The sequence below is a fragment of the Leuciscus leuciscus genome, assembly GCF_965113295.1.
Source record: "Leuciscus leuciscus genome assembly, chromosome: 4".
Classification (NCBI taxonomy): Eukaryota; Metazoa; Chordata; class Actinopteri; order Cypriniformes; family Leuciscidae; genus Leuciscus; species Leuciscus leuciscus.
Genome location: NC_138728.1, coordinates 50502525 through 50523032, shown reverse-complemented (window position 1 = coordinate 50523032; position 20508 = coordinate 50502525).

Below are 20508 nucleotides of genomic sequence, written 5' to 3'. Positions count from 1 at the left end.
ACCGTCGAACCTGTAACCACTCTCTCCAGAACACTGGTGAGGCAGAGTCTTCTTACATCACAGATGAAGACAGTGCAGCCACGTCTGACACAGACACAGAAAACGAACACTGACACCTACTGCTTCAAGGTCCTGACTGACCTGCAGTTGAGTAACCAAACCAATGTCTGCGCCACATACAGACAACCCACCCACCCACCCTAACCATTGCAGTGATTACACAGCACAAACGAACTTTACCAACTACACTGCACGCCTCAGAGCCGCTAAAACGCTACCTCCGCTGTGTACAAAGAAAGTCATGCGGGCCTCTGATGAACAGACTTTTCCTATGCCACCACTTACCCCTCCACCACCCTCGCAGGCCATCCGAGCTCACTGACAACCAGTGCCTCAGACAGCTGTCTGCCACCACGCACATGTTGCGTTCACAAGACTTCAATACGCATTGTGCACCTGTTGCCATCACAGCGCCACAGCTCGTAAAGCCACAAAGCACAAGGGGGGGCCAGGCGTAACAATGACGCCACATGTGCCAAAAAGCCATGCATGGGACATCAAAGCATGTGGCATACCAACCTCAGCGAACCAAAAAGACTGTCCTAAACCAACTAAGGACCTCCATCGCTGAAATTTTTCCTCCCTTTCTCTCTCTCTCCCTCTTTCCTCTAACAGGATGCTGTGGTGGTTCGCGAGAAAGCAGCCACGATCGGACATCACCTCACCAGGTCCGGCATCCGGCATCGCATGGAGAGAGCAGCCCCGGTCCTGACTACCAAGGCAGGATTCTCACTCATAAAGTGTACGTTCGACTCAATCCCAGCAACGTCGAAAGAGCACACTACCTCAAACAGCAAACATAGTCACAGTAAGACAGCCTGTGGCCAACATTCAGACTGAACTTTCACAGCTAACAGAGCAACTCACAACGCTGAGTACAGACATTGCTCCCATCACAGCCCTCCAAGCATGGGCAACCGCCCAGCCTGAATACCTCACCTGTGTCCGTACCTGGACCCCAGATGACACTGTGCGGTGCACCTCCACGGTAACCGACCACGCCCTGACTCCCGTCTTGGCTTTCACCCTGTACCAGACCCTACCAAATGTGAGCAGCCACAGCAAAGCTCACAAAGCCGTGTCTGGTGGTTTCCTATGGAACCGCAAAAAGGGGGTCCCGATCCGGGGCTCGCCTAAACCTCATTTGACCTGAGTCCTCAGTCATCAGCCGCTTGCCATCGACCATTGCGCTAATTTGTTGTTCGATAAAGTCCTTCCGAGGTCTTTATCTAACAAAAAGGGGGAATATGTAACGACAATGACTATGACATGCGGTCACATGCTGTTCAAATTAGTAAATCCTGATCTCCAAGTCTGCTTGAACGGTCAAAATTGCATCTTTGTGGCTCCCCCGAGGGACATTTGAGTCACATAAGGAAACCCTGTTTTCTTAGAATCCCCTCTAAAACCCCCATTTCAGCTCTGGACTCCCTGTGACTTTTACAACCTCACAGACTCGTGACATTCCAGAACACACACACACGTACACACACACACACACACACACACACACACACACACACACACACACCAACATCCTTTTGTGTTTAACTTAAAATGTGTGTAACTCAGACTGGTATCTGAATTTCCTGTATGTATGTGTGATTAATGTGTTGTGATCATACAGTTATGATCTTCGAGTGTTTGGATCTGAAATGTATTTTTGAAGAATGTTCTCCCAGTAGAATCGCATCCCGTAACCCGAGCTCATTGGCAGGTCATAAAATTTGACCACAGAGCTATCCAGCCCTATGCATGAGATAACAGGGTCGCAACATTCCAACACACACACACATACAAACACACTCTGGACTGTGAAACAGAAACCCCCTTTCAGAAAAGGACTTTTACCCATAAAGTCACTCCTAAAGGTACTAAATATATATATTTGTGTGTTAAGAGGTGTGTGTAACCCATAGGAAAGCATATGTCCTATTTGTGACCTTAATAGAACTGCTATTGCCTATACAAATGCATAATAATGTATCGTTGCATGGCTACAACGCCTAGATTCTATTTTTGATATCTTTGTAATCCTCTCCAGCTAACGGAGTTGAATTCCAATAACAGAATTCAGTGATGCGCATTGTTTTATAAGTTCATATGTCTGGAGAAAATCCTCTCCAGTTAAAGTCAATCATGACTCATTCGAGTGGGCGTGTCTAACCGGACAAAGGAATCTTCCCGCTCGAAAAATCTCGACAGCTGATTTGTCCTACACGAAGGAGGGGACGGCACCTGGGACACTGATAAAAGTCCAAAACCTTCTCTTCTCTTCTCTCTCTCATCCTTCCGCTTCCAACTCATCCAACTTCTCTGGACCCTCCTCCCCGGCGCAGCGCTTCTCCAAGGAACATCTGAAGGAGGCCCTGGCCTTCTCCATCGAACGAACCCATGTTCCAGTCGTAGCTGCCGGTCTCTGCAACTAAGATTTCCAGCCTCTCCCATCCCGGGAGACGAATCTGAACTTTCTCGGTAACATCACATTCAGTGAGCCTTTCAAGCTTCCCGCGACACCGGAAGACGCAGCAGAAACAGGACACCATCCTCGCTTCTTGCATCAGCTTCAGCCTGACCAAAAAGAGCACTCGCAAGTATATTGATTCCTATAAAAGCTGTTCCAGGTGTCTAGGTCTTAGGTCTGTGGACTAAGTTACCCTCTATCTTCCCTCTATATCTTTCTTTCTTTCATTTCATGTTTTTGTGTTCGGTTAAATGTTTATTGGTTTGTTTGCATTTTTACGTACGTTTATGTTTGTAGTTTATATAATCTCTAGTGTGTGCCATTTTATTAATAAACCCATTTATACTTTTAATTGTCTCTGTGTTTGAAAACCCACCTTATAAAAGTCAATGAAACTTCAAGATCTAAGCTACAAGCTCGATATTGACTACCTTGAGTAGTTTTAATTCATAAACTCAGAAAGTTTGATATTCGCGGCCAGAAGATAAAACTTTCGTGGAGTTTAAAAGGGATACCCCTTCTTAACTGTAATGATCAGACAGTACAGAACAAGGTAATCTCGAAAATTGATAAAATAAATGTACATGCGACTTATGAATTATGACCATGCGTTATAAATATTAATATTCCCTATATTCTTGAGCTAATTCACATTTACCCAGATGCATATTCGCTACATGGTCTATTCTACTCCAGAGCTTTATTCTAAATTATTACCACTTATCTTATTGTTAGAAATGGCTTGTAAATGTGATGTTATACCTGAATTTATTTGGTGTCCTGCACATTCTTTGGTACCAGATATACTCATTACTTATGTTTACTGGTAATTCTTTTCATCCCAGAGCTGACCTCTTTATATTATTGACAATTATTGTAAGTGTTATAATTTGCTTGTAAGCTAAGGCTGTTTTTTTTTTAAACAATTTAATTGGAAACCTGCATGTTCTTTTGTGTGTGTATATATATATTTTTTTTTCTCTTTTTTTCTGTTATTTATATTTCAGTGATCAGACATGTTTCAATGACAGTTACTGTACTTTAAAATGTGGAATTAAAACGTCAAATGGAAATTTGTCTGGTTTGATCAATCATTATTCTTGATAAACTGCATGAGATATATATATATATATATATGCATATATATGCGGCGACCGATCGCTCGAAAATAGCGTTTGCCTCCGACGGGCCGCGGAAGGGCCCATATAACGGCGGTTGGCCCGCGGGCCGGCCGCGGAACGAAGGCGGTAGGAAGGCGGCTGCCGCTTTTAAAAAGCGGCTGCCGCCGGCGGTGCACCGTCAAACGTGTTTGCGATTACGCCATTCTGACGCTTCTACTGCCGCCGGAGCGCCGCTGGCGGTCCGCCGACTCATTGCTATCTGGGATATAACGTTGTATATGAGGCGCGGGCACACAAAGTGAAATTTCCTGCCGCCAGCACGTATTTCGGCCAGATTGCGTTCGTTAATAGGCAACATAGATGCGCGAAAACACGGAAGTTGACGGAACATTCTGGGCCACCGTACGTTCGTTACTAGGTAACCAACAACATCGCGCGAACACACGTCGTGATGATGGAGAAGGTAAGCTGGAAGAAAGCTCGTCAAACATTTTAAGGCTAGAACATTTAATATATATAGCCCATCGTATTCACCTTATTCCGGAAGTAGCACTGGGTGGCGCCATCCGCGTAATCTCACTTCCTGGTTTAGCTACTTAGCGCTTTGTTTGCCCTGGTCCAATCTGTTATCTGTCTTGATATAAGTAGATAGACTATAATATTATAGCCAAATGCGTTGGCCTATGGTTATTAACAACTGCTGCAACGTACTAAAGTACATTTCACTTGAAGCTTTTGAAACAATGCCACAATCAAATTATTTAATAGCTGTGTCTTTCTAATAGCTATTACTTAGTTATGAAGATGTGCACAAACACTACTACATGTAAAGTTTGAAACATTATTACACCACAGTTTGTTTGCTTAATCACCAGATACATTTGCATTTGCCAACAGATGAGAAAAAAATAGCCACGAACTGGTGTAGAAAGAAAGTAGAGCCTCAACTACATGTACTGCTAGATGAACAAGAGGGTAACGTTAGCTTAGCTAACTGCTAGCTGCAATTTCTTATGGTTTGATCTCTAACACAAGTAATGGCTGTAAAATAAATCCAGCGACTGAATTCTAGAGGACCATAGCTTTCAAACAAGGTATAGCATGTGTATGTGTCCTGTAGTGAGACCATTACAACATTAGATGTTTGTGGCTAATGTAGGCTAAACACTACACATCGGCCGGGCTGCGATCAGACAGGCAGACGGGTCATATAAACACCTACAAGTCGTTTAAAAATTACCCCGAGAAACAGTGCATTGCTGTGCTGTTGGTACACACGTACATAGCACATTTGGCACAAATTAGCTTATATTATGTGACATTTTATCAGTGAGACTTCTCTGCAGTTCTCCTCGAAATTGAATGAGGGTCCGCTAAACCGGAAGTTGGTTTACAACGGAAGTACTGGACAGAAGTAAAAGTGGGCGGGGTGGAATAAGGTGAATACATTATAATTGATGCAGTAAAAAACTCTACAACTACTCTGCAACCAGGCCAGAAGCTTTGGCTCAGTTTGGCTAGCTTACGTTATCTGAAACTAAGGGAAATGTTAGTGGGTATGGGAAGGAATGAAGATGTATTTCTTCATTTTATTTTAAATAAATTTAAATGTATTTATTTTATTTTAAATTATATTATATATTATACTGTATAGTATTTCTAGTTACATTAAGGCTATATACGTATTAAAGCAGAGTGCTCTGGGTAATATTTTATATCCTGTTAAAACATAACGTTACATTAATCATTGATTGCCATTGCATTTGTATTTTTCAAACACTTGCAACACAAAACACATTTTATAAGCTGGAGTGTGTACTCTTGTGTACACACACACACACACACACACACACACATACCTTAATAATACTCTAATATGTCATTTGTTCTCAATGTCCCACCACACAATAAATCATTATACCATTTCGACTAGACACATTCAAAATGCAAAAATATTTGTTTTTCCAAACCGTTTGGAGCAATTTGTTATATTTTTGTAACTTAATTGTAATTTTGAAATATAACATTAAAGAGTATATTTGATGAGATTAATTGCTCTGTCATTTATCAGATTTACCAATTGTTATAATTTCAATTTGTGCTGGTTAATTATGAACAATGGGTAAAATTGGGGGGCGGGGCCAGGTGGGGGCGGGGCTCCATTAGGGCTCCTCCCCCAACCGCATGTGATCTCACTCCAAGATTTTGATAAAACTTGAGAACCCTGGGACTTTGATATGTATAACAAGTCTACAGAAGCTTGTTTTAGGTATTTTGAGGTGTGGGATATCTTTCTTAAAAGAGATGGAAAATGTAAAGATGCATGCTACATTTTCAGTGTTTTGCCTCCAGCTCTCGCCAGTTAACTGAACATCATTTAACATGCTAACGTTAGCTTGAAAACTGTAACGTAAACTTAACACAAATGTAATATAAAATATCGTTCACATCATGTAGACTCTTACCTCAGCCGGTGATCGGATGGCATGATGATGTCCTGTGATCGAACCAGGCTCACTGAAAAGGGTGTTATTTCCGAAGAATCCAAACCATTGATCTATATGACATTATATAAATCAGTGATCCAAACGGACTGACTGACAACTCACGGCTGCTCTTGAAACCCTGTCTGTTAATCTCACAATCCACTTCACGAGAGTAGACTGAATTCAAACCTCCTGCTTGCCCATACAGATCCAAACTCGACTGGTCAGCTAACCGTTGTGGGCGGGACTAAACACCGGAAACGTAATGGCGGCAAATTTGAATCTGCGTCATCGCGCGCACGCACGCACGCACACACACACACACACACACACACACACACACACACACACAAAGCCCTGAATGTTCAGCAATGGAGATTTGGAAAAATAATAATAAAATATACATGAAATTATGGGAGAATAAGACAATGAAATAATGATCAAAATGAGCATATATTTGCAAGACAAGATTAAAAGACTATAGCCTATGCAATAAAAAAGTATTCAATAGGCTACAGGCCTACTTTAGCCTATGTAGGGTAGGCTACTGTATGTACAATTACTATTATTTAATCTTAAAAAACTCACTGTAACCCCCACATGCTTAATAATCTGTAAGGACAACATATTGAATAGATGCAGATTTCTGCAGTTAGCCTATACCTTCTTTTATTTGTTTTCTAATTTCACAGAAAAAATCTGTAAAATATTATTTTGTAAAAATACAGACAAGTTCCTTTTAAAAAAACGTAAAATTGATGTAAAACCAAAAAACAAGCAATTACCTGTAAATTTAATAGTGGACCTTAAATTACAGCAAATATCTGTACAATAACAGGCATTCACTGTATAATGACAAAACGGTAAAATTCTGTAAAAAATTACAGACCATTACCTGTAAAATTACACTTTTTTTTACAGTGTAGGAACATAAATAAAAGCCCAAAATGTAGAAATGTACATTATTTATTTACTTAACAACAATCAAATAGTACAAGAACAAAAATAAGACAAAAAAACTGAACAGAAAAACAATATATATTTTTGATCTTCTCAGTTCTGTGAGCTTCGAATTGATAGATGTGCCTATCAGAGCTAGGCATCATGTATGACAGTTGCCAAAGTGAGATATGAGCTACAAAATGACCATCCTGCTATGAGCTATATAGGAGGCATATCTTGTATGTACATATAGGGCTTATATGTGGATATAAAGAAGCAATACAGGAGACCTATATGGCCTGTATATGCACATATATGCACCTCAATTTTGCCTATATGTGGCATATATACGCATATATGCAGCAAATATACGCATATATGCAGCATATATAGGTGCATATATGCAGCATATAGGTTTCATATATGTGCATATATCCACATATAGGTTCTTTCCATGTGGGATAGACCTACAGTTTCATTATTGTGCATTATTATCCAGAGCGGCTTACTATAAATAATTTGTGCGACCAAATCATGTTTTGCGCCAGTAACTGAAAAAGTTAGTAGCGCAAGTGCCACCAGTGGAAAAGGTTAGTGTAGTTCCCTGATAGTGTTTTCTTTTTTGGCACGATAACTGCAATACATTTTTTTAACTAATATTTTAGACATTAAAGGACATTTGAAGCTGCATGAAATAACTTAGCATTTTATTAATTTATTTATACTATCTGGTAAAAGAAACCACATTAAATTGGGTGGGTAACTGCTTGATTAGTTTTGATTTGGGGTTATTCGAGTAATTCTCGAAATGTATAAAAAAAATCAAATAAATTAAATACTGACATGAAGTGAATATTTAATACTATCATGTAATGTCTACAATATTAGCAAGGATACCGGTACCTCTCTGTGGTAATTCCAAAACTATTCTCTAGTGTTAGTCATTCCTTTTTATTAATACATTAAAATAATGTTCAGTTGTATACTTTTGGACTCACCAGATTCAGCAATAAAAGGCCAAAATTGCGAAATTTCCAGGAAAAGAAAATCAAACCTGAAAAACACAAAGGAGAAGGTGAGATTTCACATTTTAGTTTTTTGTTGGGGCAGTTAGCACTATGCATAATAATCACTACAGACTGTAATTATTAATTAGACCCAGACACACTGGTGATATTGTACTAACTATAACTTACTGCATTATGCTGACAGGTGAAACAATGGAATTCTTCCTCTTCAATCAGAACTCATTTTCTAATTCATTACATTTCATTAATGCAATACTGGCAATCACCTACTATCAATCCGACCCTTTTTTGTTAACATGGGATGTGTTTCCCATAAAACTACGTAAACTAGCTGCTCTCGATTGTTTCCCGCAACCCTATTGTCGCAAAGTGTTCGTTCAGCCACGTTAGTTAATGATATCACGCACGTGGTGGAGTAATAACTTATTTTATTTAATCTGTTTGAGATGGAAAAATCCTAGATGTTTTGGTATAGATTATGGATATGGCATCTGAATGACTAAAAAATAAAGCAAAATGAATGAGAAATAATCATCTAACGTTAAGGTTAGACTGCCTGAGGCGATGAATTTCAAAAAGGTGTGCAGTAGGTACAGGGCGCGCCCGGGCGGGAGTTTTTATTCTAATTCTGAAGTTCATTTAAATTTAGAATAGCTAAGTTAATAGAATAATTATTTTCCGGAGTTGTTCTGAACAATAACCGGTTCAATTCACACATGGGCTCAATCCGAACATTAACGTTAGCTGATTCAGACATTGGCCTTCTCATAACGTTAACGTTACAGCTCCGGCGGCCAATGTCTAACTTAGCGTTAGATTAATTGACGGTTGCAGTGCATGTGAGAAAGGAGCTAAGTTATATTTTATTCAAGCACTTTGACTAACGTTAACTTTGTTACAGATAAACGAGCCATATCGATAGTCTGGTTTGGCTATAGCTTTAGCTAACACCTGCACAAACAATAGTAATAGCCTAGTTGTCAAATCCTGCCACTAACCATAAATGTGAATGAAAAACACTTATTCACGTTAAAAATAACACAATTTCGAATGCTTACCGTGTCTAAAAGTGATTTCCTGGGCCACAGACCGTCTTGACGTCTTCACATTCGAAGCGAGCAATGGCGGATGGAAAAACTCTGGCTGGCGCGAGCGGAGCAAAGGAGTTAGTTGATGTGACGTCATGTGGTCACGTGAAATGAAAAACTATTTTTTAAAGTAAAAAATACTATTTAAGTCAAATTGTTGCTTTTAATTTTGTCTAGGGTGTTCGTTATTTGCTTTAAGGAAAACTGAACAAAACTGGTTTAAACCAGAAACCATGATTTTTACTTAGTCCAATATAAAAATGCACTTTAAGGGCGCTTTCGCACTTGGTTCGATTGCCTATTCCGAACCCGAGTTCGATTGCTCCCCCCTCCCCCTGCCCCCGATGGACTGTGTTCACATTATAGTATTTCTATCCGAACCGCGGTACCGCTTGCGTCATCAGGCTGCAGCTGGCGTAATGGTGTTGCTTGGTAACCGCGAATGAAAAGGCACCCAAATGGATAGACTTGCTCGGTTGACATTTGTTGTTCTTTTTTTAAACCTTTAGTTTTGTTTAAAACATAGACATACAGAAACACACTTGTGTCTGTCTGCCGCAAAAATTCTGAAAACGTTTCAAAGACAGCGGACTGTCCGCCGAAGACACATTATACGTCATCAATAGCGGTTCACTTCCGCGGTTTGGTTCGATTGCGTTCATATCAGCAGCGAACTGTATCCGAGTTCACATGAACCGTACCCCAGACCACCTTTTTAATCGGACTCGAGTACGGTTCGCGGGTGCGCACCCGAGTTCGGAAGACAGCGTTCACATCATCCAAACGAACCGAACTCTGACGTCATTCGAACCCGGGTGCGCACCAAAAGTGCTAGTGTGAAAGCGCCCTAAATCAACGAGACAGTAGTTTCACTTTTTTCAGTGTATCTATCGTAATAATGTATGATTTGCAAAAATGAAAACTGCTGCTTCTGTGTAGATTAGAGAATCAAAGTGTATGCGCGTTGTGCACACGCTACATTGATTATGGCCAAGCATGCGCCCTTAACCCTCTGGGGTCTGAGGGGTTTTCTGAGCCCTGGAGGTGTTCTGACATGCTCTGACATTTGTGCTTTTTTCAGTTATTTATAAACATGTTAATGGCAAAGGTGTAAATTCACTCTATATAGCACAAACAGGACTACCATAATATGAGCTCAAGATGCATGTATACGTTTGAACTTTTAAGAGAATAATGTTTATGCGTGGTTATTGAAAAAAATAAAAATGAAAGTTGCTGAAATAAGACCTCAAAAAAATAAAAATGAAAGTTGCTGAAATAAGATCTCAAAACACATAATAAATATGTGTCAATAAGACTTTTGACTAATGGATGTTGTCGCTTCGTGTTCTGGCTTCAAAATGATGTGAAAATCATCCTGCCTAATAGTTCAAATAAATCAATACATTGATTTAAACTTTGCAAGTCAGTTTTTTTGTCAGAAGAGGTTTATGCGTGGGAGTGGTAATGACCTATCAATATTATCAAGTGAAGGAGCCTTGAAGAAGTAGAGGAGATTCAAAGGTTTTGTTTTTCAATCTGTTTTATTGTAATTCCTCTATGTGGAGGAACTAAATGTTCTAAATTTGCTCTAAGCAAATCAAATGTGAGCAAAATAAAAAAATAATCAGTCTGCTATCAACAAAGCAATGTTCAAGCAACTCATGTTTTCCATGTCAGAGTGGACTGCCTGTTGCTTTCCTGCTTGTTTGCCTTGGCTCTCTTCGGGACAGGTGCTTGGACATGTTCATCGTCACATCTGTAAAAAAAAAAAAAAAAAAGTGAGCATGCTGATAACACAATTAAATAAATTGTATTATCATTATCAATCACTAATGGCCATGGATAAAAAAAGACAAAGTTTTTTGTAATTTCACACAAGAATAGGTAGGCTACTATATTATTATGATGTAAACACAATTAGGCTACATTTCATCTGTAAAATATTACGTCTATGCATAGGCGTAATTTGCGGGTGGGACATGTCCCCACCACTATTTTCTAAGGTCGATATTGTCCCCACCACTTTTGAAACATCTCGCGGCACGAATGTACCAATACAAATAAACAAAACATCTCCAGTTAACTAGCAGAGCATTCTTTTCATTCGTTTTTTAAATAAGAGGCGATCTAGCGCTGAAATGTGTTGTTTTGTTTTAGATCAACTGACCAAAGTGCGTGTTGCCGCTGCGATCAGTGGCGCGGATACTATGTTTGTTTCTGGCTTGCGCACAGTCTTCACTCGGACGCGCACGAGAGACTCTCTGTTCGTTCCGGTGAAATTAGAAAAAAATATGCACACAAAGTGTCCCTGCCTGATATACAACCACTGAAAAACATAATCGGTTTTGAGAAAAAAAAAAAAAAACAATGTGAGCGCGGTTTCGAACCCAGAACCTTTGACACGCTTGGCAGAAGTTCTACCCCTGGACCACTTACATACATGCTTTTCATAGTCAACAGCTACATGAATATGAATGTTAGGGATATTGTAAAGTAATTGTTCCTGTAAGGTGTCAAAAGCTAGCCAAAACTAGGGAAAATATAGTCTGAAAATTCAGAAATTAAATATATATAAAGTTCTATATTATCAGAAAAGGAATTATATAACAGTAAACTACTTACTGAACTTGTATCCTCTGCTGGATCAATTCGCTCTTGAAAATGCTGCCGTTCGTCGTCTGAGTAATCTTCCTCTGAGGAAAAGGTGAATTCGTACTCACTGTCCAGAATCATCTGAAGGGCGTCTTTACTGGAGAAACGAGCCATCCTCTCTAAACGCGATGAACTGTCAGTGAATCTGATCTGATGAAACTTCGTGTTTTCAAGGCATTGATCGGGGGGCGTGTGCGAAGCATATAGATCACCTAAACTATTTACCATGTGAATAGCGCCGGGGGCGGGGCGGCCTCAGCTTATTAGAGATAATGAGGGACAAGGGAAAAAAACGGCACCTCTCCTTGCTTTCAAATGGATTACATGAGTTGAAAACGTTTGTTTTTTATATTAATTACTTCACTTAAAAGAAGAGAATTCAAGCTTCATAAAGACATATCTCACGTGTCTGTGTGAGAAGTATTCGCTGAGTTACAGTTCATTTTCGGACGCGTTTCAGAATGGACTTCACTGACAGAGGAGGGCAGAACTCGCATCATGTTTATTTTTCTTTATTTGGCGAAAAGCACAACACTTTGTTTTTATTATGAGTATACACAAAAATAATACACACTTAACAGGATCGATTGATGTATAACACAAGCATATAAAATAAAAATTAATATTAGTATTTAGATTTTTTTTTGCACTGATAAGGAAAAAAACGAGCCTATCGCGCCGTCGCGATTGCCGACCTCAGGGGGTTAAAATAGCATCTGAATAACATGCGCAACGCGCCACTGACTTTAAACTATTTTTTCCTGGTTAGTGGCGCAATTGTTTTCTAAACCTGCAAAATAGCATGAAGGAACGTTTGCGCCGGAACACGCCTCCTCTTTTGCGCTGAACCGCCCAGGGAGCGCAAGTTCATTCCCTAGTTTAGCGACGTGCTTCTGTGGAGGGAAAAGCGAGCTTTGCACGGGTGCAAAATAGGAATGATACATGCGTCGGTGTACTAAGTCAATTGCGCTGGGTGCAAGATAGGGCCCATTGTGTTGTGACAAGTCAACAAAGAGATGCATGTACAGAGAGTGTGATATCTGCCAGGAAAAGCAGCTGGAAACAAGAGAGTTTGACAGTTCTCTGCAGACCCACTGGTTCAGTTGGAGGCATAAAGTAGAAGAACGTGAAAGAAAAACCAAAGATGGGCTAAAAGAAAAAATCAATGTTCATCTCACAGTGAAAGAAAAAACGTATGGAACACTTAAAAGATAAATTTGGACGACACACTTTCAACATTCAGCACCAGCACTCCACACTACGTCATCTCAAAGAGAACGTACATGAGGATGAAATTATTATTCAGATAGATTTTGCTGAAAATTACCTAGGCAAATATGCATCAGAAGTGCAAGCTGCTCATTTTGGTGACTCACACAAACAAATCACCCTACACACAGGAGTTGCCTACACAACCAAAGAAGTTTTGTCCCTGTGTTCGATTTCTTCGTCAATGAGGCATGATCCATCAGGTATCTGGGCACATCTCTCACCAGTGTTGTCTTACCTCAAGGAGCAAGTGCCATCAGCTACCACACTTCATGTCATTAGTGATGGCCCCACAACACAGTACAGATCAAAGAAGAATTTCTTCTAACTTTCAACTGTGCCATTTGATTTAGGATTTCAAAGATTGACTTGGAATTTCCTTGAAGCTGGACATGGAAAGGGCCCTGTGGATGGGGTAGGGGCAGCTGTTAAAAGGACAGCAGATGCCCTTGTTGCACGAGGAATGGATCTGCCATCAGCTGAGGTCTTATTTGAAGCATTGTCTGAACAACAAACAAAAATAAAGCTCTTTTATATCAAAGAAGATGATATTGCAGCCAATGATGACTTAATTCCCCAACAACTGGACACTGTCCGTGGGACCATGAAGATTCACCAGGTAAATTTCAGGTGAACTTATTTAAATATAATGTGGATAATCAGCAACACTAACTGTCTTCCCCCTCTGAAACAGATTTTCACCAACACTCCAGCACAACTCAAGTGGCGAGTACTTAGCTGCTTCTGCTCAGCTCCAGATGAATGCAAATGCTATGGTCCACAGTCAGTGACACTGTGCAAAGGGCCCACTACAGCCAACGGAGCTTCAAACATAGATGTGCCTCTGATGGATGCACAAGCAGGTTTTTCTAGGGTCACTGAAATCACAGACCAACTGAAAGGTTGTTGGTGTGCTGTAAAATATGACAGGGAGGTATATCCAGGAATAGTTCAAGATGTGAATGCAGAGAATTGCATTCTTGTTAAAACTTTGAGTCGTCTAAGCCAGAACCGCTTCTTTTGGCCTATGAGGGTTGATATTCTGTGGTATCAGCCGCATGATTTTGTGGGTCTTATCCCACCACCTCAGCCAGTGACGAAAAGGCACATGATGCTGCCAGTAGATGTCTGGGAGAAATTGTTCTCCCACTGATAAGAGATCTGTCAAGAGGGCGGTCCTTGGAGATATATAGTTCTGGATATTCATGTTAGGTCAGCTAGTGTGCTCTCTCCCTCAACTTTTTTACTACCTCTTTTTCTGTCAGTGGGCCCTAATTTAAATTGCAAAGTCTAAATTCTAAATAAAACCTAATTTTATAACAAGGACAATTCTTTATGAAATTAAATTAGCTTATTTTAATACCATGAGCAAGATCCTAAGCAAAAACATTGGGTCACCACAATACTCCCACATGACACACAATGGCATGGCTAGAGTTAATCTTCAGGACACTTTGCTCATTGAGTGACTACACTATGCCTGTCATTTAAAATAGGGCCCAGTATCTCTTTCTCTCCACATCCCATCCATCTCCCTTTATCATCTCTAATTCACATTTTGAATGTTCAAATACATGTTTGAAAGCAAACACATTTCATTATGCATTGTTAGTTTTAACCCAATGCAACTTTTATGAGTTTTTAACCCTCTGATGGTCCTCGGTCATTTCTGACCGAATAATTTTCTGTTTTGAATTTCTAAAAATCACAGCTTCATCGGAAGGTTATGATACTTGGTGACTTTTTTGGCATTTGGTATGTGAATACAAAAAAAAATTGAGGTCATGATCCGAGCATGCTAAGTGTTCGTAAACAAAAAGAGTCACACTCGTGGTCTTCGGTCAGAAATGACCGACCCATAGGAAATGAATGGGAAATTTACAAAAACACAAAAATTCTCTGAATTTTTGTCTGTACAATCTACAAATCAGCCACGATTCTAAAAAAAAGTACACCGCAGTAAAGGGGTGACACTCTACAACATCAAGAGTGCAAAAAATTCACACCCACCCACACACACACACACACACACACACACACAAACACACTTTTATACACATACACACCAATAAATTCAGATTACAAAAAATCTGTTTTGAATTTTTAAAAATCACAGCTTCATTGGAATGTTACGAAACTTGGTGACTTTTCTGGCATTAGGTATGTGAACACAAAAAAAAATTGAGGTCATGATTCGAGCATGCTAAGTGGTCGTAAAAAAAATAGTCACACTCATGGTCTTCGGTCAAAAATGACCCCCATAGGAAATGAATGGGAAATTGACAAAAAACACAAAAATTTGCAAAAAAAAAGAAAAAAAGTGCTCAGCAATGAAGGGGTGAAACTCTAAAACATCAAGAATGAAAAACATAACATAATTAATAATTATAATTAATATATATATATATAATTAATATAATAATTATTAAAATTATTAAAATAATAATTAATAAAATGTTATAAACCTTGGCAAAAAGTATTATTTGAGAATTTCTAAAGAAATACATTCAATCCACATCTTAAAAGTAAGTAATTTGGTCCAAAAACAACTAGAATTCACAAGCATCTCCATTTAGAGCTATTACAGGCATCTAGTGGTAAACCCATGCAATAACATGATTTATTTAATTTTATGTTTAATAAATTGATTTTTTTTTCTTTTTCTTTTTTTTTTTCTGAAAGCCTAGTCTCTATTTTAACCAAAAATACCGCATATAAAAAATATATATATAAAAAATAAAAAAAATAAAAAATAAAAAATAAACATTATTTTCAATGGCAAAAAATGGACTATAAATATTGCATAAATATTAATAAGTTCAATCAAATTGTCTCAAAATACTAAATTAAAAAGAATAAATATTATAGAACAAAAATAAATTGCATTGGTTTTTACTGGGATGGAGGAAGTTAAATTTTTAGGTGTCCGGTCACTTCTGACCGGGAGGGCCCCCAGTGTGACTGATAAACGAAGACCATCAGACTGTTAACCCAAACATATAATATTTCACCTAATGGTAATAGTCATGGTTATGAAATGTTTATATGAAGGATATGTTATGCTGTTCTATCCCATTGTGACAATTGATTCTCTAGAAAATATTGTATGGTTTCTTCATGATTGAAATAAACATGTTCAAGTTGATGGTTGTGTCATATTTATATATATCTCCTCACATCTGTTCATTTCTTTCAACAACACTCACCAGAAGTCATTATTTAAGCCTTTAAATTTGCTTTATGTATCAGTGCACTTTTCATTTATGTCATTACCAGAACAGTATGTCATTACCCCCACGTTGCTTAATTTACAGCAAAAATAGCTTTAAAACTGTTTTATGTTCAATCTTGAGGTGCTACACGAAAAGCCTAATGAAATAATGAAATCCACCTATTCAAAGAAAAAACATCTAAAATTAATTTTCCAGAAATTAAACAAAAGTGTGCTTTGATGAACACAGAAAAACACATTTTGATGGTAAGAACAAGAAAACATATGTAATTCACTGAATGGAAACATTTTGTTTTTTATACGTATTGTTGAAGGTTAACAATGCTTGCAAGATAAATGAGTTTAAATTATCTCCTTGATACATTCTTTGCATTATGAGACTTTTTGATGTTGTGATGGGAATGATGTTTTGCAGTGCCAGTTGGCAAATAGATATAAAATACTCAAATTGTATTTAAGCTCAGTCGTGGCCATTATTATATCTTTACATCAAAGCATGTCAACATCGTCTTGACATAATTCTAACAAAATTCAACCAAATTTCATAGATCAAAATGTAAGATGGCAAAATAGCCCCCAATTGAAGAATCACCCAGATACATTGTGCATGAATCCTGTTACACGTGTCGTCGTCCAGTTTAGTTTTCTTCGGTCCGGATGCCATGATGAGCTGTCAGTAGCCGAATGTGATACAAGGTGAATTGTTGACACTTTTATAACCTACGTTCATCAGAAGTCAGACAAGGCTAGACAGACCAATTAGGTAGGACAGACAGATGTCAAGTGCATACGAGTTCAATTGAAGGTCAAGCAGTCATGCCAAAGTCAAACATAGCCTATTAATAGGGTATAAGTATACCTATATGAATAGATTAACAGTATAATTTTAATGTTAAGTATTTATTTGTTTTAGTTGTTTTGTAATCTCTTATTGTTTTAATCAAGTGTGAATATGTTAACATAAAATACATAGCTAGTATGTTAAAACAGTTGTTGCATGACAGAACAATTTGAACGTTATCATTCTTATTGTTATGAATTAGGCTACTGAAAGACAGAAACATTGGAAAATTATATTTTAGTTATATTGTGTTGAAAAGAGTGTTCATGTCAAAATAATAGCATATACGTCATTGCATTAAATGTATGGGAAAAAATGTATAAATGTAGGCCTAGACTATCATAGTTGAGTTTATTTGATTACTAGAGAAATGAAAGGACTGATCATTTATTAGTCTTACTTTGTTTTAAAAATGTCGTTATATTTTAGGTTTTGTGTAAGAACGTTTGTGTTTATTAAACTATAGATACGTTGTGCATGTATCCTGTTACACGTGTCGTCGTCCAGTTTAGTTTTCTCCGGTCCGGATGCCATGATGAGCTGTCAGTAGCCGGATGTGATACAAGGTGAATTGTTGATACTTTTATAACCTACGTTCATCAGAAGTCAGACAAGGCTAGACAGACCAGTTAGGTAGGACAGACAGATGTCAAGTGCATAAGAGTTCAATTAAAGGTCAAGCAGTCATGCCAAAGTCAAACATAGCCTATTAGTGGGTATAAGTATACTTTTTGAATAGATTAACAGTATAAATGTTAATTATTTATTTGTTTTAGTTCTTTTGTAATCTCTCATTTTAAACAAGTGTGAATATGTTAATTACAAATGAAAAAGTATGCATTAAATTATGTTATTTTATATTAATGTGCATTAACATGGTAGTACCGATTCGAATTTATTCATTTACTTTCTGTTTTCGGTCGAAGTCCACAGTAGTCAATTGTCGAGTTCTCCACTGTTGCTTAGTTACCTATGATCACGCGCGTGAACTCGACAATCGACTACTGTGGACTTCGACCGAAAACAGGAAGTAAATACAGGTATGTGCGCTGGCTGAATTAACATCACTTTTATCCATATCTTTCACATCTACTGCAGTCAGATTCACCTGTGTTCACTCTGAAGGAATCACTCACATGGCTGGGCACTTGTAATGACACATCAAGGATGTTAAGAGGCTAAAAGCAGGTTTAAAACTTGCCCATTTAAAGGGGTGATGAACTGAGAAATCATATTTTCCTTGAGCTTTTGACATATAAGAGGTCATCATATTATAAGAATATCCTGTACGTTTCAGAACTGAAAATGTCCTTGTTAGTCCAATAAAAGCTTTTACTGACACCAGGCTCAGCAAACGACTCGTTTTTCAAAGTGGGGAACTACTATCAATGCCTACTTCTACACTGCCGGTTTAGCCCCGCCCACCGATTTGTGCATTACATGAAACTCATTATAATATGCAAAACTGTTATCCACTCACAGCAGTGGGCGTTTACTTCCAAGTCTTCAATGCGACACGCCCATAAACCGAGCGTTTTTGAGCTAGGCTCAAAACTAGGGTAGAAAATAGCCTATTACTTATTCATTTAGATGTTTTTTAATGTAAAAACCAAGCGAACGTCATAAGTTGACCTCAGACAACAATAAAAAAAAAAAAAAAAAAGCCAGTTCATGACCCCTTTAAGTCAACAGGGTGCACATTTTAAAAAGAAGATTTTTGCCGATTTTCTCTCAAATTTACAAAAAAATGAGCTCAATGTTAAAATTGACCGGAGTTCTCCTTTAATGTAGCTACCTGGACGACTTGGCAGATGCAGGAACACTACATGTCCCACTGCTGGAAGCGAAAATCTGTTTGTGCCAACAAATGTCAATGCTCAAGTTCAACTTCAGTCTATGTTGACAGATTTACTGGAGTGGAGCAAATCAGAAAATTACATGTATAGTAGTGACCTGTACACTACAGTGAAGAGGGCACACACAGTGGCCTTCAATCGTTTTGGCATTGTGTCAAGAAAACCAAAAATACATGCACTTCATGCTTATCGCCAGCGGACAGAGCAAGCCAAACGAGAGCTTTACAAAAAGTGCAAAACAAGAAGATACAAGCGCTAAATAATAATAATAATAAACAGATTTAACCAAAAAATATTGTTTAATTGCATTTTTTGTAGTGAACAGTACAGTACAGTGAACAGTTTGCAGCACATAGTGTAATTGTGTCAGAAATAGTGTCAAAATTCAATTTTCTAGAGCCCTTGCTTTTGATGATCTGAAACACAACCTGGCATACTTGGGGTCCAAGTGTGTGTGTGACCTTTGAATACATGTCCATGTTGTCCCCCAACACATGCTCGATTATGTCGAGTTCAGCACTGTAAACAAACGAAAGAAATCTCTGAGACAAGTTACATTATATGCAGTCATGGGCGTAAACTTCATCCGATGTTTAATGTGAATAAAATAGCCTTGAACCGCCTACTTACTACATTCCTGTCAGCGGTGTTGGGGAGTGACGGAATACCGGCGTTACGCATTCAGAATACTAATTATGAGTAACTGTATCCGTTACAGTTACAATTTAAATAGCTGGTATTTAGAATACAGTTACAATGTTGAGATCAATGGATTGCATGACGATACTTCTCTGTTTCACGAGTTTATTCACTCTCTAAATAAATTAAGGCAACTCCATGCATTTCCCAGAAGCCCCAATATGAAAACGAAAACAATGCGCGGTTTGCGTGATCAGTCACAATGGAGTCGGAAGAGGAGCAGCGGGAGCTAGAGGTAGAGATGGAGCCAGAGCAACAGAGCAGGGCAAGCGTTTCTATCTTGGAAATTGAAACAGCATTTCACATTAAAGAAAGAGAAGGGAGAAAGAAATATAACTGTGCAGTGCAACCTCTGCTTGCCAGCAACAACCTCCTTTCAGCGTCGTCCAAAGACTCCACCTCCAACCTGAAGAAGCATCTTAAAGTAAGCCTACGCTCTTTTCAAATACGTGCAGTCAAAACTTGCTAAGAAAGGAAAAACAGTGAATACACACACATTTGATGGAATATTGAGTATTGTACTGCAACAGGACAAAGCAGTGAGGCATAAAGGTTAATTACACACCTGGCAAGAGGATCAGCCGCTCCCAAAATGTCCCGAATCCTCTGGTACTCCCAGAAGCGCCCGGTGTGGGTGAAGTCGGCCATCTCCTTCCTGGCCTTGGTCACAGTGGCTTGGATGTCCTCCTCAGACCTTCCCTGCATGCACAGCGTCCTGAGATGCCCAGGAAGAGTGCGCCGAGCCTTCCTGCAGATCAGGCAGAGGA